The sequence below is a fragment of the Balaenoptera borealis genome, assembly GCF_965194805.1.
Source record: "Balaenoptera borealis genome assembly, chromosome: 4".
Lineage (NCBI taxonomy): Eukaryota > Metazoa > Chordata > Mammalia > Artiodactyla > Balaenopteridae > Balaenoptera > Balaenoptera borealis.
Window position 1 is genome coordinate 95,635,629 of NC_138861.1, and position 16,506 is coordinate 95,652,134.

General features: G+C 34.2%; 1 pseudogene across 1 annotated transcript; it reads right to left on the reverse strand.

The window, feature by feature from the left end:
• Window positions 1-1,618: 1,618 nt before the first annotated feature.
• Window positions 1,619-16,243, reverse strand: LOC309627391 (cytochrome c oxidase assembly protein COX16 homolog, mitochondrial pseudogene; annotated as a pseudogene). The gene has a single exon. The product of its transcript is annotated as a cytochrome c oxidase assembly protein COX16 homolog, mitochondrial pseudogene (transcript).
• Between the last annotated feature and the right edge of the window lie 263 nt (window positions 16,244-16,506).

Sequence of the window (16,506 nt, forward strand, 5' to 3'; positions counted from 1 at the left end):
GCACAGGCCATTTGCAAGACTCTGAACCTCACTTTGTATTTATAATTCTTTATTCTCTTTCTAAAGGAGTATACGAAGAATTGTACCAGCTTCCAGTCTGCAAAACCTTGATCTGTCTGGGTAAAGAATCACCAGTTATTAGTGTTCTTATCTTGTTCTACAGCTAATATGCCTAATACTTCTGTATAGATCCCTTTGCCATTCCTAATTCTGGAACTCCTGTGGACATTTTGATGTCATATATATGTGTGTGTGTGTGTGTATATATATATATATATATATATATATATATATATGTAAAGTATATATATACTTTGAGGAGGCCCAAAGTCTGGACACCACTACCATTTCCTTTATTTCCACTTACTACCATATGATGCTCCCTTGCCACCTCAATCTATAATCCTTCTTATGCCCCATTCCTTAGATCCTACCTTTTCTTGGTGGAATACTACCCTTTCAGATGGTGCGCATTCAATAAAAAGAATAGTTCATTGATAATCATGGCTGTACAACTACTCAAAAATCAGGTTTAAATTTCAGCTATCATTGGGAAACTGCTCACCATGTGACCCATACTCTGCTACATGATTTTATTGCCCCCAGAACTAAACTGCACAACTGCAGCAGCTACAATAATTGGGGGGAGGGAGGGTTGATAATGTCACAGTCACTCTCAGACTCACCTCGATCACATATTCAGAGTATGATTTGTCACCCTGTTCATGATCTAAGGCATCATTACGTCTTCTCAGGAACTTCGCCCTAGTCCACTAGCACCCCTGCTTCTGCCCTTGACCTTCTACAGTCTCTTCTCCACCCAGCATTGGGAAGTGATACAGATACAAATTGAATCAGTTTGTGTTACTAATATTAGCAATCATTCAAAGGCTAACTGTCTGATTACTAGTGAGACCCAAAGTCCCTAAAACGGCCTGCAAAACTCGGGCTCTGTATGGCACTACCCTCGTGCCCTATTCCCTTCCCACTCTACCCCAGACACGTGGCCACCTTATACTTCTTCCAAAACATCAGAAATACACACCTGTTCAGAGGCTTTGTACTGTCTGCTCCCTTCCTAGAATTCTCTTCCCCTTGGTTTCTGGGTGCTTTCTCTTCAGTTCTTTGCTCACATGGCATCATCGTGGTGAGGCTTTCCCTGGTCCATATGTTTAAAAATGAAGATCATCTCCTCTCTCTCTCTCTCTCTCTCCCCCCTCTCTCTGTCACACACACATTCCCAACACTTTTCTCCTTGACCTTTTCCCACAGCACTTATCACCATCTGATTCAGAATAAGTTTTAGTTAATATTTTTGTTTAAAGTACTAGAATAAAGGCTCCCATCTATCCTTCACCATTTTATCTCTATCACATAGAACATAGCCTGGTTCATAGTAGAAACAAAATTAATATTTATGAATAAATGAATGTTATAGCTAAGTATTTTTGTACAAAGTAGAATAGTTTTTCTGGTTTCATCATTTGAGAAGTGTTTTTTTTTTTCTGACAAGTTTTAAGTTAATGTACACTGATTTTTTAAACAGAGGGAACACTAGGGATAAAAAATAAGTGGGGGAGAGAGAGATAGAAGAAGAAGAAAAAGGAGAAGAAGAAGGAGGAGGAGGAGGGAGAGGCAGAGGAGGAGGAGAAAGGCTGAGGCAGAGAGAGGAGATCTTCACTGGAGGCAAGAAAATGTATGTGAGGGTTAAGAACGTGGATTTTGGGTGTATGAGTTCAAATCCTGTCTCTGACCTTATTAATTGTTTGCCTTGGAGCAAGTCATTCACCTTTCTATATTTCAGTTTCCATAAACTTAAAATGAGGATGGTATGGGTATTCCTGTATTTATTTATTTTTCATAATTAAAGGCATTAATACATTAAGTGCCTGACATATGGTAACTACAAAACAAATGTTAACTATTATCTTCAGAATAACATCATGGAGAACATAATAAAGAAGAGAGCAAACCTCTCAAAGGTCAGCGTCCTAAATGAGCTTGTGCACTAGCAGTAAATAGAACACAACTCCTTTGAGTATTGTTGAACACAGGTCTCCATAATGATAGTTCTGTACTAACAGCTGAAGTAACACTTGATAATTGGCACTCACTCAATCTATAATATGGACAGGTACTAACTTACTTTATCTCTACAAAAAACTTAGGAGGTAACTGCTCTTATTTTCCCTCTGTTTACAAATGAGGAAATTGGGACATAAAGAAGGTATTTAGCTTGTCTAAGTCAGGATTCAAACTCATATAATATACTTAACATTTTTTTTAATCTACTACATCCTTAATTATATTTAAGATTCTTGGGGCAAGTAAGAAAAGTGGATCTCCTTACAGAGCAGTGGTTTAGAATTGGTTGTGGCTGTTCATATGTGATACACCTACTCTTTGACAGACATTGCATATTCATTCTATCCTTACCTGTTGATTACAATGTTTTAAGTAGAGTTTTCGAAAGCCATTTCTTTAGAAACTTCTCAGAAAGATGGAAAGACAGATCTTAAGAAATTCTATTTGGATAATTTCCATTTCTTATAATTTTCCTTACTTTTCTTTTGCTATAATTTTTAGTATTAATTGGCACAATGCCAATGATTTGAACATGCTCTTGTGACTACTTTATATTGTAAACATATGTATATTTATTAAGTTATTACATTATTGTTACCTGAGATCAGGGATGTGATTCTGTCACCTTTCATTATGTGGTCCAGGAAAGTTTGACCTCTGTGTATAGGTTTCACACGGACATGCTACCATTATTCATACCAGACCAACATCGATTTGATATTCTCTTTCAACTCTCCCACCTCTCTCTTTCTTGTGGCTTCCTGCTGATTAGCCTTACAAACTGCAGAGTAGTATGAACACCTGGAAAAAATCATTTTTAATCTACATAACTTCACAAAAGATATGTGTGTGATCCTAAGAATCTCACATTTTATATAAGTTCTAAAGAAACTATTTAAAAGGCATAAATAGTCTATCTGTATATTCACTTGCAGGGCAAAAGTAGAGATACAGTTCCTTACTTTAGGGGTATTATAGAACCCCCATTTTCTGCATTGGAAATGCAGTTGGGTTAGTGAAACTACTAAATAAAACTAAGTTGACAGTCCCTGAATTTCAGGTATTAGGGGATTTAATCTTATTGATTTATTTATCTAATCACTGTATCTTTCTTGAATGATTATTATGTACCCCGAGCTAGACATAGAAGCTTCCAGATTATTAGAGATTAAAGAGAAGCAGATCTTAAATGATAGAAAAGTATGATTACTATGAAGCACATAGAGAAATCAACTATTCAGTTTGGGGAGAATGAAAATAAAGCTTTCTGAAGCTAGAAGATGAATAGAAATTAACCAGATAAAGGCACATGGAGTGGGGGGTGATGGTGAGGTATTACAACCAAGCAGAATACGGAAGAATGTGTATAGGAAAAGGAACAAATGCAGACAGCTGAGAAGGATAATGTCAGGGTCAAAAACTAGTTTACTAAATTGTAGAGAGTAAAAATAATTCATCTACCCTATCAGTTCCTGAGATAATTATGACTAAAGTAGGAAAGGTATTGAGAGGCCAGTGTCCACCAGTGAGGATGTAGCCTAGCATACATTTTGCTGCCCTAAATCCAGTTCCCATTGTTTCTAACATAAGTGATTAGCATCTACATGGCACCAAGCTACAGCCTCCTGCCCCAAATACATAGTATCCAATCTTTATACTTTCATCCATTCATTCTCACACCTACTGCTTTCATTCAATTATTCACTCATGCATAAATAAATACCTAGTGAGTTCATACTATGAGCCACACAAGAGATAAAATCCCAGCTATGGTGGAATATTTTAGTTATTGAGACTAACATAAGCAGGTACACAAATTATATGTGTATGTTTGTATTATATCATTATAAATATGTATGTATAAATATCTAAATTCTACTGTCCAACTTCAGATAGAGGACTGCCTTGAATCCCTGTCTATATGAATGGAGCCAGAATAAGACATTTTCTGTTCTCAAGATGAAAAGTTTTTTGTTTTTTTTTTTTCCAGAATACTGAGCTTCTGGAGAAAAGGGGACACAAAGGGACACTCCAGAAACACAATTCCCATTTAATAGAAACTTTTCTGAGTTTGTACTTCCTTGGTTATTGACATGGACTTGGTTCAATTTCTGGTGATCTCCAATACTAAACATGACCCTCTGGGGACTGGTCTACTTTAAATGATGTGTTTTTTGAAGTTCAAGCATGCTTAATATTCATACTTGGTTAGGTTACTTTGACAGTGAATTCTCTCTGTCCTATAATACTCAACAAAGATTTTTTTCTAGTATTAATGCCTCTATCTGCTGAGGAAAGTTTAGTTATGCTACAAAGCCAAATTAACTTCTAAATCTCTGTGGCACAATAGCAAAGATTTATTTCTCACTAACTCTACCTGTCTAATTCAGGTTGCTGGGGACTTTGCTTTGTTAGTCAATCAGGGTCTTGGGATGACAAAGGATCCACCATCTTGTTACACCAAAGGCTTAACACACAGCAGTATCCCTGACAAGGAAAGAGAGACGAAGAAGAAGTTGTGTCTGTTCTTTACTGCCTGGAACAAGGGAGATATATTTTTTCAAAAAAGGGCCTAGATTTAGGCAACCAAATTTTAATTTGAGACCCAGTATCCATGACCAATATATTTGTCCATTTGTTACATTTATATAGTGTTTGGAAACTGTATCGTTATGCTTTCTTCCATTTTTTAGTTAAAAAAAAACCTTCAGCAAGACTTATTACGCCCTTTTTGAAGAAAAGAAGTTGCAGTCTCATAACATTTAAGCTTCAAGTTCAAGATCACAAGGTAAGAAGTAAAGATTTAGGTAGCGCTACACCTCAAAACCAGAACCGTTTTCTCTTGAAATAAATCCACTTCTCTTGCCATTATACCATATCTACCATACTTAGAGTCTGATCATTAAACATATGTAGAGCCATAGATTTTATGGAGCTCAAATACCCTCATTTTACAGATAAGAACACCAAAGGCAAGAAAGGTTAAATGGCTCACCTACTGTACTCGCTAACTTCCACACATCTAACTTCAAAATCAATGCTTGTTCTACTACTCCACAATAACAGTATGTTAAGTGCTATGAGGTATGAGACACTCAATATATATATGTAGTTGAAAGAGGTTTTATAACTGATGCATTATGTAACATCCTCACTAGCTTGGTTGGAGACCTTCGGTCACACCTTAACGTGATTTCCATTATCACTTTAGTGCCAAGGTTATGGACCAAATTAATGTGAAAACATGCTGTTCTTCTTTTCTTCTGTCCTCATACCCCTCAGAAGCCTCTACCCTACTGTTAGCAGCTTGCCTGTCCATTTCTGTTCTAAATTGGCTCCTCAGTAAGAAGTGATTCATCAATGATGGTATTTCTAGGATTTCAGCTTGCTAAGAAATTGGCAGTTCAGTCTTTTTATAAGAAGACTTTCCTAAAGAGCCTATGCCATGGAAGGCAGAATAAGTGTTTATACAAGGCACATTACGAAATATATCTAGCTGTTCACTCTTATCATTCTGGCACCTAATTCTTCTCAAGTTCAGAATCATTCCAAACTCTTGGCTCCTGGTATAAACAGAGGTGATAAGAAAGTTGAAATCCTCTACCTGAAAATTCAAATGCTCACATTCCAAGATTCTTCAAATGTGACTTTGTCTCAATTAAGGATGCTGAGGATGACATGTACGGAATGAAGACTCATTTTCTTACTTTCTCTTTTCTCATTTTTCTATGATTAACTCCTTTTCACTTGGATCTATTAAAGTCTCACCTTTGGGCAAAGGGGGATGGGGAATTGATCTGTAATTGACAGTTTTTCTCATGAAATTGTCCAGATATAACAAGCTTTACTTATAGTATGTTGAAAAACAGCACAAAATTTCTACAACAATTTTTAAGGATATTAGTAGTATTATCCAAGAGGCAGAGAAAACAACACTTTTTTTTCAAAGCAAACAGAGAAACAAACATGATAAAAATAATAAATTTGAAAGCAGTTAGTGGTATTTGTTGAAAACTTAATGTACCAAATATTTGCTGTAGGTAAAATTTGATATCTAGTCTCTTAGGTGAGCATTTTAGTAGCTTTATAATCTACCTTAGTTCTACTGGACATTACTACATAGAAGTAATATATTATTGTCCCTAATAAGAGCTCTCATTAGATTGCATCTATTATTTGCATTATATAAAATTTACTTTCCTGGAATTAATACTACTTACTCTTGGGGAGGTCTCCTCCACATCCTCTTTAGAAACCAAATCTTAGTTATATTTAGGAAAGCTGAGTAAATTTAAGTAGTGTACAGGACAGTGTTCCCTAAAGTATGACTATGTATTATATATAATTAGTGATACCCTAGATTTTTGCAGGTATTACATGATTGAGTATTTTTGAACTATGAATTATAATTACAAATTGATTTTACATATATTTGAAAAAAATATAGTAATATATTAGTCAGGGTTGTGACAGGTAGTTATCAGGTTAATAAAAAGTGTTTAATACAAGAAATATAAAAAAATGTGAATGGAGTTTCAAAAAGGAAGGATGAAACACCCAGGATTAAGTAAGAATGGGAAAGCCATTCTTACCCCTAGGCCTGAAGAAGCAAGTGGAAGGGAAGACAAACAGAGATCTGTAGCTGTAGAAGAGAGTTGTGGCCTTTGGTATAGGGAACTGACCATTGACTTCTTGAGAACCAGTAAAGCAAACCAGGGCAATAAGTAATCAGACCTTGACTTCTTCCCACCTCTGCTCTCCAAAAGCTGAAGCCATCCAAAAACCGGAGAGAAAAGCAGTTTGAACTGATGTGATCCATAGTCACAGAGAAGGGTAGAAAAGGGTAGAGAGTAAATTAATATTATCTAAGAGTGTTAACTAGAGAGGCAAATTGAGAGTATTGCTCATTTTAGGATATTGCTGCTTAGGTACACATATAACGGAATCTTTATTAACTACAGTGAGAAAGCAGTAAACATTTTTCTAAAAGTTTCATTGAAAACTCTGGGTGTAAAATTATAAAAAATATTGTGCGTGTGTGTGTGTTTATGGGTTGTTTTATGTGTGGTGGTGGGAATATTCTTATAATTCCTTTTTAAATTGGCAAATGACACATGAAAAATTCTAAACAGGGTATAGATCTGTGATTTTATTACATCTTTGCTTCCTCATAACCTCTTTTTTTCCTGCAATTTACTAGTTTATATATAGGACACTTCACAAAACAACTATAGAAAACACATAATTTTCCAGCGCCCATGGAAAATTTTGAAGATGTATTACATGGTTGGGATAACCATACAGCCTGATTTGCTCAAACTGTTTTCCTGAGGGTTAGCTGGTTAGCATCTCTTTTTCACACTCAAAAGTGTAAAACATATCAGGAAATAAGTAATATTATCACCTTATACTTATTGAAATGTGTAGTGGGTTTCAAAATTTTTTTTCAAATATCTAAGTCATGCTCTCTAACCATGATGCAGTAAAGCAGAAATCAATAAACAAAAGATAATTTAAAATCTTCTTGTAAATCAACTATACTCCAAAAACCTTTTTAAAAAATCAAAATCAAAATAAATAAAATCTTCTATGTTTCTGAAAATTAATGAACACTTCTAAATTATGCATTAGTTTGAGAAAAAAATCACAGTGAATGTTAGGAAGTATTTTGAACTAAATGATAAAAATATCACATGTCAAAACTTAAGGCCTAGAAATAAGGCAGAATTTAAGAGAAATACATAGTCATAAAGTTTATACTAGGTAATTATAAAAGTAAAGTAATAAACTAAGCATTCATTCAAGAAGCTGGAAAAAAAGCTACTATAGAAAGAAAAAAATCAAGAGTGCAAAGTAAATAATGGAGAAAAAAGAGTTGGCACAGAATTCAGTACAGGAATGAAAAGGAAAAAATAACTCAGATATTTCAAACATTAAAAATGTTTTAAAAATAGAAAATTATAGAAACATTTTGAATATTTAAATGAAATATACAAAAACAATTGAAATTTTAAAACCCTAAAATTTATATATTTATCAAAAATTAAATCAGTAGACACAAATATTCCCATGAAATAATTTATGGCTAAGAAGAATTCACCACTAAGTTTTTCCAAACTTGCAAGGAATATTTATTTCCAATATTACAAAAACAATTAAAAAAATAAAACATTAAGAGAACTTTTCAACTCATTTTAGGCTAACTTGATATCAAAACCTGAAAAAGACATCAAAGAAAGGAAACTTTAAGGCCTATCTTAATAATAAATAATGATGCAAAAACCCTAAATAGCGTGTTAATAAATGGTTCCAGCAATGCATATAAGGATAATTCATCATAATTAACTTTAGATTATCTGATGAGTGCAAAGTTAATTTAACATTAGAAAATTAAAGTTTAACAACATTAAAGACTAAGGAGTAAAAAAATGAAATATTCCTTTGAATAGATAGATGCCATAAAAACATTTAAAAACTAAGTAACCATTCATGTTTTTTTCTTTAAAGTGGAAATCTGAGAGATTTTTTCAAAAAGTGATAATAATATCCTCAAAATTTAGAGCAAACAATATTTAATGGTAAAATGTGCAAACCATTCTTTTTCATAACCAATTTAAAGCCCAAATGTCTGCTTTTTCAACATTTTACTTTAGAATATAGCCAATACATTAAATGCAAGCAATTAAAATAAATGTTATAAGAATTTGAAAGGAAGAAATAACACTTTTAATATTCACAGATGATATTAATTCATACATAGAAATTCCCAAAGTAATTAATAGATAATATTATTAGAATTAGTGAATGGACTCAAAAGTATTGCTGGGCAAAAAATAAAGTATCTCACAAATGAATGTTACATTCCATCATTAAATTGTTAGAAAATAAATGGCTAGAAAATAAAATGTTTATAATGACACCCTCACCATTGCTGCAAAAACATCAAGTATCCAGGAATAAACAACTTAAAAATATAAGACCTTTATTGAGAAAATTACAAAACTAGAAAAATTCCAAATATCAAAATATGTTTTATGAATTGAAAAATTCATTAAATTTATTATTGGAAAAAAATCTTTCTTAATTCAATATGTAATTTCAATGTGTAACTTCAATGTACTATACATTAAAATAAATATACCAGTATTTTGTACACCTTGGAATGCTGATTTAAAATTTATTTCAAGTACAAAAGGACAAGAATAGCCCAAGACACACTTAAAGAAGATCAAGTGGAAAGACCTGTCATATCAAGATACATTGAGTAACTAAATTTGTGAGACAGAGCTATAAAGATTTTCAAAGATAATATAATATAGGAGAATATTTTCATAACCTCACTCTGAAAAAGGACTTCTTAAGCAGGAGAAAAAAAGGCGTTAACCATATATCAAAGGATATATCTGATTATGTTACAAGTAAGAACTTTTGGTAAAAATCATTATAAAGGAAGTTAAAAAACTTGATAAGAATATATGTGGGGGAGGACGACAAATATCAAAATACAAAATGACTCTTAAGAAAAGACAAAGGATCCTTTTTAAAAAAATGGGGCAGAAAACTTGATCAGGCACTTCACAAAAGGGGACACACAAAAGGTCAACGAAGGTATAAAAATAAGTCCAGCCTCATTAATGATCAGGTAAATACATATTACAGTGACAATGAAATACCTTTACATACCATTTTAAGAAGTTTGAAAATACCAAATGTTGATGAGAATGCAGAGATATGATAAATTACTGGTCCCAACTCTTCACTCCCCACTATGTCCACATCTTTGCCATGTAACCAAGCAGTATTTCCCACCAAAGGTGGAGTATATTTCCCCACTTCTGACTTTTGATTAGCCTGTGGGTTTGCTTTGGCCAGTGGGGTGTTAGTAAAAGTAATGTTAGTAGAAGCTTTGAAAGCGTGCGTGCTATTGCCTTGCTCTCTCATGCATCTGCCATCACCATAGGAAGTTGGAATGAGGGGCACATGGAGCAGACTTAGACCCACACAACTACAGTGTGAAGCAGAGACAACCCACAGATTATAATACTGAGAGTAAATGATCGCTATGCTCAGCCACTGCGTTTGCGGTGGCTTGCCAGCATCACTGTAGCAATAACGAACAAATGCAGGGGCAATGGGAACTCTCACGAATTGCTGGTGGAAGTACAAATTGGTAGAACCATTTTGGAAAACAATTTTTCATTACTTATCAAATATAAATATGTAAATATTCCTCTAAAACCCAGAAATTCCACCCCTGGGCAAATACTCTGGAGAAAGTCAGGATACATTGAAAAGAGTGTTTAAAACATTGTCTGTAGTAATCAAAACTGGAAAAATCCTAAATAGAATAAATAAATATATATATACATTGTAAAATATTCATAAAATGGAATACAGTATCACTCAGGAAAAAAACCTATTTGCTACACATATCAATACGCAGTCTATAAACCTAATATTGAATAAAAGAAGAATGTTATTCTACAAAACATACATTTTGATTCAATTTTATAAAATCCCAAAACAGGTAAAATAGCTTTACTGCAGTATTTATTTTACTGCATTTATCCCCAAGATTAGTGTTCAAAAATGTATACATGATATATGTGTATAAAAGATATTCATCATTGGCTCTCCTGCATCTTGGCTTCCTTCTATTGAAGGAATTTCCACCATGAGAATTCCTATGTGCCTAACTCTCAGGTGAGAAGGTGAATACTTCTGCAACCATCCTGACTTCTAGGTCATGAGTATATAATCTAGGTTCAACCAGCAAAATACCCTGCCTGGAACTTCTAGACTAAAGTAAAGGTCCTGGAGTCCTTGCCTGGTTTCAGAGAGATTGTGAGCAGGGGGGTAAATGTGGATTACTTGACCCCAGACTTCCCCAGTCTCTCTTAACCCAGTTACTGCAGCCTAATGACTGGTAGGTACCGTGTCCTCCTCCGGGCGGGGAGGGGCGGGCTGGAGTCCGACAGGAGCAGTTAGCTCCTGGCAGCAGAGTCTTATGTAAATGTTCAGGTTTCCCTCATCCTTTGGGACACCAGAGATAGGAGGAAGTGTGTGTTCTTGGCTGAGATTTTTTTTTTCATGGGTGTGTTGTTTTCAAAAGTTATCCCCAGGACCTGTTTTGGATTCTCAGTGTGGAGAACAGAGAACTACACGAATAGATGATTGTTAAAGTGATTGTTTGTTTTACAAATAAAAAATTCCAGCCTACTGCATATTTTCTAAGTTCAAAAAAAATTAAATAAATAAAGGTAGAGCAGTGAAGAATTTATGCTCTTACAAAACCAGTGTTCCCAGTGACCGTAGTCGCCATGACAGTGTCTTTCTTTGGCAAGGTTTTGGCTGGCATTCTAGCAATCTAACTTCCTTTGAACTTTGATGTAGTTTTTGCTTTGTTTTTCACCCTAAGTCATCAGTGTCCTGGAAATTTTCTGCGTAAACCACTACACTTTCAGTAAAGTCTCCTCCTTAATGAGCCAGTGATTGCTAGGGCTTGCCACTGAAAAACCTGGAGGTACTATCTAACAAGATCTTAAGATGGACAAAGACTGCTTAGGATCTTTTTTTCAAGTTTGGGTCAACAAGGTATGTAGAAAAGAATATGCCCAGCCAACCATATGTCTACCTTACTACCAGGTATCTGAGGCCCTGGATAAACCTGGGTCAGTGATTCAATTTTTCATAAGTAGACACTATTTTCTAAATTATTTTGAAACTAATCTCTGGTGTGCAAAGAGGCCTTCGTTTGTCTGTTCAGAATGTGCCATGAGGTTTGCTCTGAGCCATCCTGTCACTCCACAGGAAATTGCCTCATTAACTTTGGTGACATTATAAAAGCAACCGTATTACCTCATGATGTTGGAAAATATATTCAATCGCCATTCTACTGCTTTACTTTAGCATCCTCTGTGACTTCTAAAAGGGAATTTGTCCCTTTGAAACTGCTACATCCTTTTATTTTTCATGTTTAGTAATACAAAACCCTTTGAAAAGCCTGGAAGGGTTTATAAACCATGACAATTTGTAACAAACAAAAATATAAAGGAAAAATGTTGTGCAGAACAGAGTAAATCCACGTGAGACACTGGTTTCACATCCAATTTGACTCTAGCAGCAAAATAAGAGTGCCAGAGAATCAACAAAGGGAAAATAAAAGGCAGGAAAAACCAAAAGGCTGACAAACAATTCTGAACATGAAATAAAGGCAGCAACACAGAAAAGAAAACTGAAATAAGGCAAATGAATTCGAAAATAAACAAAGGTAACCCATCATGAACATAATTGGTGAAAGCAAAAAAAAAAATAATAATAATCATGCTAAGTTGAATGATAAAGAAAAAAGGAAGGAAGAAAATTTAAAATTCAGATTTAATTTTCTCAAGCAAGAAAGGATGCACTAAAAGAAGAGAGGACAAGAAACCCTAGGAAAAGGGAGGGAATATTATAGTGTGTGCAAGTTCTATACCATAAATCTTAAGATGCCTGAGAGACTGGAGATAGTCTCATTCTTTATTAAACACATGTAGAGAAATATTTTGCTGTTCTCAAAACTACACTCCCTCACTGTTACTGCATTTGGGAATAAGGGGTTCAAAGCAGAAAGAATTTCAGATTCAGTTTTCAGGGTTAAGCTTCCATAAGTACTTATAGACATAAAACAGGTCAGAGAAGAAGGGTGTGGTAACACATTCTGAAAACCAGTGACCCCATAGTATATAAATCTTTTCAATAATTTATTCAGCTAGATATTTAATTAATGGACACTTTCCTTCAAACTAGTGTAGGGTACTCTCATCATAGGTCATTTCCATAAAGTATAACTAGACAAGATTAAATTTAAATAATTATTTTCAGTGCATGGGGATTTTCAACGCAATCTCACAGATGCTAAGAGTTTCTCATTAATAAAGTTCTCACATTGTTTCCACACAGCTCATAGGAAGAGGTAAGAGGTATTTTTCAAAAATACTGTGACATTTTCTGGCAAACGTTCTCAACTGAAGTTTATGAGAGAATTAAGCCACATATAAAATGATTTGTGGGGTTTTTTTCAATAGTACTGTTCTAGATGCAAGGGAGAAAAGAAAACTCCTTACATACAAGAGATGACTTAAGACATTGCTTCTCAAAGGGTCTCAGCATCATGTAAGAATTTGTGAGAAATGCAAATTATGAGTTCCTACCTCAGACGTACTGAATCGGATATTTCGAGCGGCAGAACTAGGCAATATGTTTTTTAATGAGAACTACAGGTGCTGATCTTTGCTGAAATTTATTTATTGATTTACTTTTAATTGATTGAATTTTTATTGACGTAAAGTTGATTTACAATATTATATTAGTTTCAAGTGTACAACATAGTGATTCAATATTTTTATAGATTATACACCATTTAAAGTTATTACAAAATAATGGCTATATTTCCCTGTCCTGTATCTTTTAAGTCCCTTCCCCTATCTTTCTCCTTCCCTTTTCCTGCTCCCTACTGGTAGCCACTAGTTTGTTCTTTACATCTGTGAATCTGTTTATGTTTTGTTATATATATTTGTTTGTTTTATTTTTTAGATACCAAATATAAGTGATAATATTCCATATTTAGTATTTGCCTTTTTCTGTCTGAGAAGTCTGTGTTCATTTTACTGCGTTTACCCCCGAGATTATGTCATTTAACTTGGTGTCAGAAAGAGGTGAGGTGAAGCGTACTAAAACCAATGAGCATTGGGATGCATGTACCTTTTCAAATTAGTGTTTTCATTTTCTTTGGATATATACACAGGAGGTGGGTTTTTAGACAATATAGTAGCTTTATTTTTAGCTTTTATGAGGAAACACCATACTGTTTTCCATGTTGTTTACACAAATTTACATTCCCACCAACAGTGTACAAGAGTTCCCTTCTCTCCACACCCTTGCCAACATTTGTTATTTGTAGATTTTGGATGATACCCATTCTGACAGGTGTGAGGTGATACCTCATTCTGAGTTTGACTTGCATTTCTCTGATGATTAGCTATGTTGAGCATCTTTTCATGTGTCTGTTGGCCATCTATATGTCTTCTTTGGAAAAATGTCTATTCAGGTTATCTGCCCTTATTTTTTTTTTTTTTAGCAGTATTCACATTTTTATTGAGCAGTATAAAGTATATGTGGTCAACATTGTTACCTTCATTTGCAAATAAATGATTTAGGATGTATGAAAACCTGTACTTGACTTTTTATCAAGAGTACTTGTCATCAAATTACTCTCATCCAGGCTTCTGCAGGCCTGGAACTTTCTTTCCACTGGATAGGAGTATATAGTGGGAACTCCAGTTGATAACACTTCTATTTAAAAAGAAAAAAAAAAAGAATCAGCATAGGCAAGTTGTCTTAGTCTTAAGAATTTCTGGGTTTCTTCCTTGGAGAAGGTCAGGATCTTCCCAAGGCCTGGGTCCTTGAATATTCTTCCACTCGTCAAAAGTGGAGTCCTTTATTTTCTCATACTCTGATTCCAATGACACTTTATTCATTTTCAGCTTTTTTTCTAACTCAGGATCAATTTTAATCTTCACAGCATCATAATGGATTTGTGAAAACTCACAAAGACCAAAAGAACCTCCAATAATCAGCAACTCCTTTCCTTTGCCTCCCAGTGCAGGGTCCTTCCAGAGTCTCTGCCCATTTTTTAATTTTTTTTTTTTTTTTGACATTTACTTGTAAAAGATATTTATGTATTTTGGATATTAACCCCTTATCTGTCATATCATTTTCAAATATCTTCTCCCATTCAATAGGTTGTCTTTTCATTTTGTTGATGTTTTCCTTTGCTGTGAAAAAACTTTAAAGTTTAATTAGGTCCTATTTGTTTATTTTTGCTTTTGTTTCTTTTGCCTTAGGAGACAGATTAAAAAATATATTGCTTCAATTTATATCAAAGAGTGTTCTGCTATCTTCTCTTCTAGGAGTTTTATGGTTTCAGGTCTTATATTTAGGTCTTTAATCCACTTTGAGTTTCTTTTTGTATATAGTGGGAGGAATGTTCTAATATCATTCTTTTACATGTAGCTGTCCAGTTTTCCCAACATCACTTATTGGAGAGACTCTTTTCTCCACTGTAAATTTTTGTCTCCTTTGTCACAGATTAATTGACTATGAGTGTGTGGGTTTATTTCCAGGCTCTCTATTCTGTTCCATTGATCTATGTATCTATATTTGTGCCATTACCATGCTGTTTTGCTTACTGTAGCTTTGTAGTATAGTCTGAGGTCAGAGAGGATGATACTTCCAGGGTTTTTTTTCAAGCTTTCTTTTGCAGTTTTGTGGTTCCATACCAATTTTAGGATTATTTGTTCTAGCTCTGTAAAAAATTTCATGGGTATTTTGATAGGGATTGCATTAAATCTGTAGATTGCTTTGGGTGCTATGTACATTTTAACATTAACTCTTCCAATCCAAGAACATGAGATATCTTTCCATTTATTTGAATCATTTTTCAAATTCCTTCATCAATATTTTATAGTTTTTAGAGTATAGGTCTTTCACTTCCATGGTTAACTTTATACCTAGGTATTTTATTCTTTGTGATGTGATCTTTAAATGGAATTTTTTCTTGCATTCTCTTTCTGTTATTTCATTGTTAGTGTATAGTAAAGCAACATATTTCTGCATATTAAACAAGTAAAGAAGAGCTAATACCTATCCTTCTCAAACTGTTCCTAAAAATTGAAGAGGAAGGAACATTCCCAAAGTCATACTATGAGGTCACCATTACCCTGATACCAAAACCAGACAAAGACACTACAAAAAAGGAAAATTACAGGCCAAGGTCTTTGATGAATATGGATACAAAAACCCTCAACAAAATATTAGCAAAATAAATTCAACAATACTTAAAGAAGATCATACCTCATGACCAAGGTGGATTTATTCCAGGGATGCAAGGATGGTTCAATATTCTCCAATCAATTTGATATACCACATTAACAAAAGGAAGGATAAAAATCACATGATCATCCCAATAGACACAGAAAAAGTATTTGACAAAATTCAACATCTATTCATGATAAAAACTCTCATCAATGTTGGTACAGAGATAGCATAACAATTATAATAAAGGCCACTTATGACAAACCCACAGCTAACATCATACTCAACAGTGAAAAGCTGAAAGCCTTTTATCTAAAATCCGGAACAAGTCAAGTATGCCTACTTTTATCACTTCTATTTAACATAGTATTGATCAGTGAGCTGGAAGACAGGACAACAGAAACTTCCCAAAGCAAAACCCAAGGAGAAAAATAGAATAATAATAATAAAAGAATAGGGAATTCCCTGGCTGTCCAGTGCTTAGGACTTTACGCTCTCACTGCCAGTGGCCCAGGTTTGATCCCTGGTCAGGAAACTAAGATCCTGCAAGCCACATGGTGCAGCCAA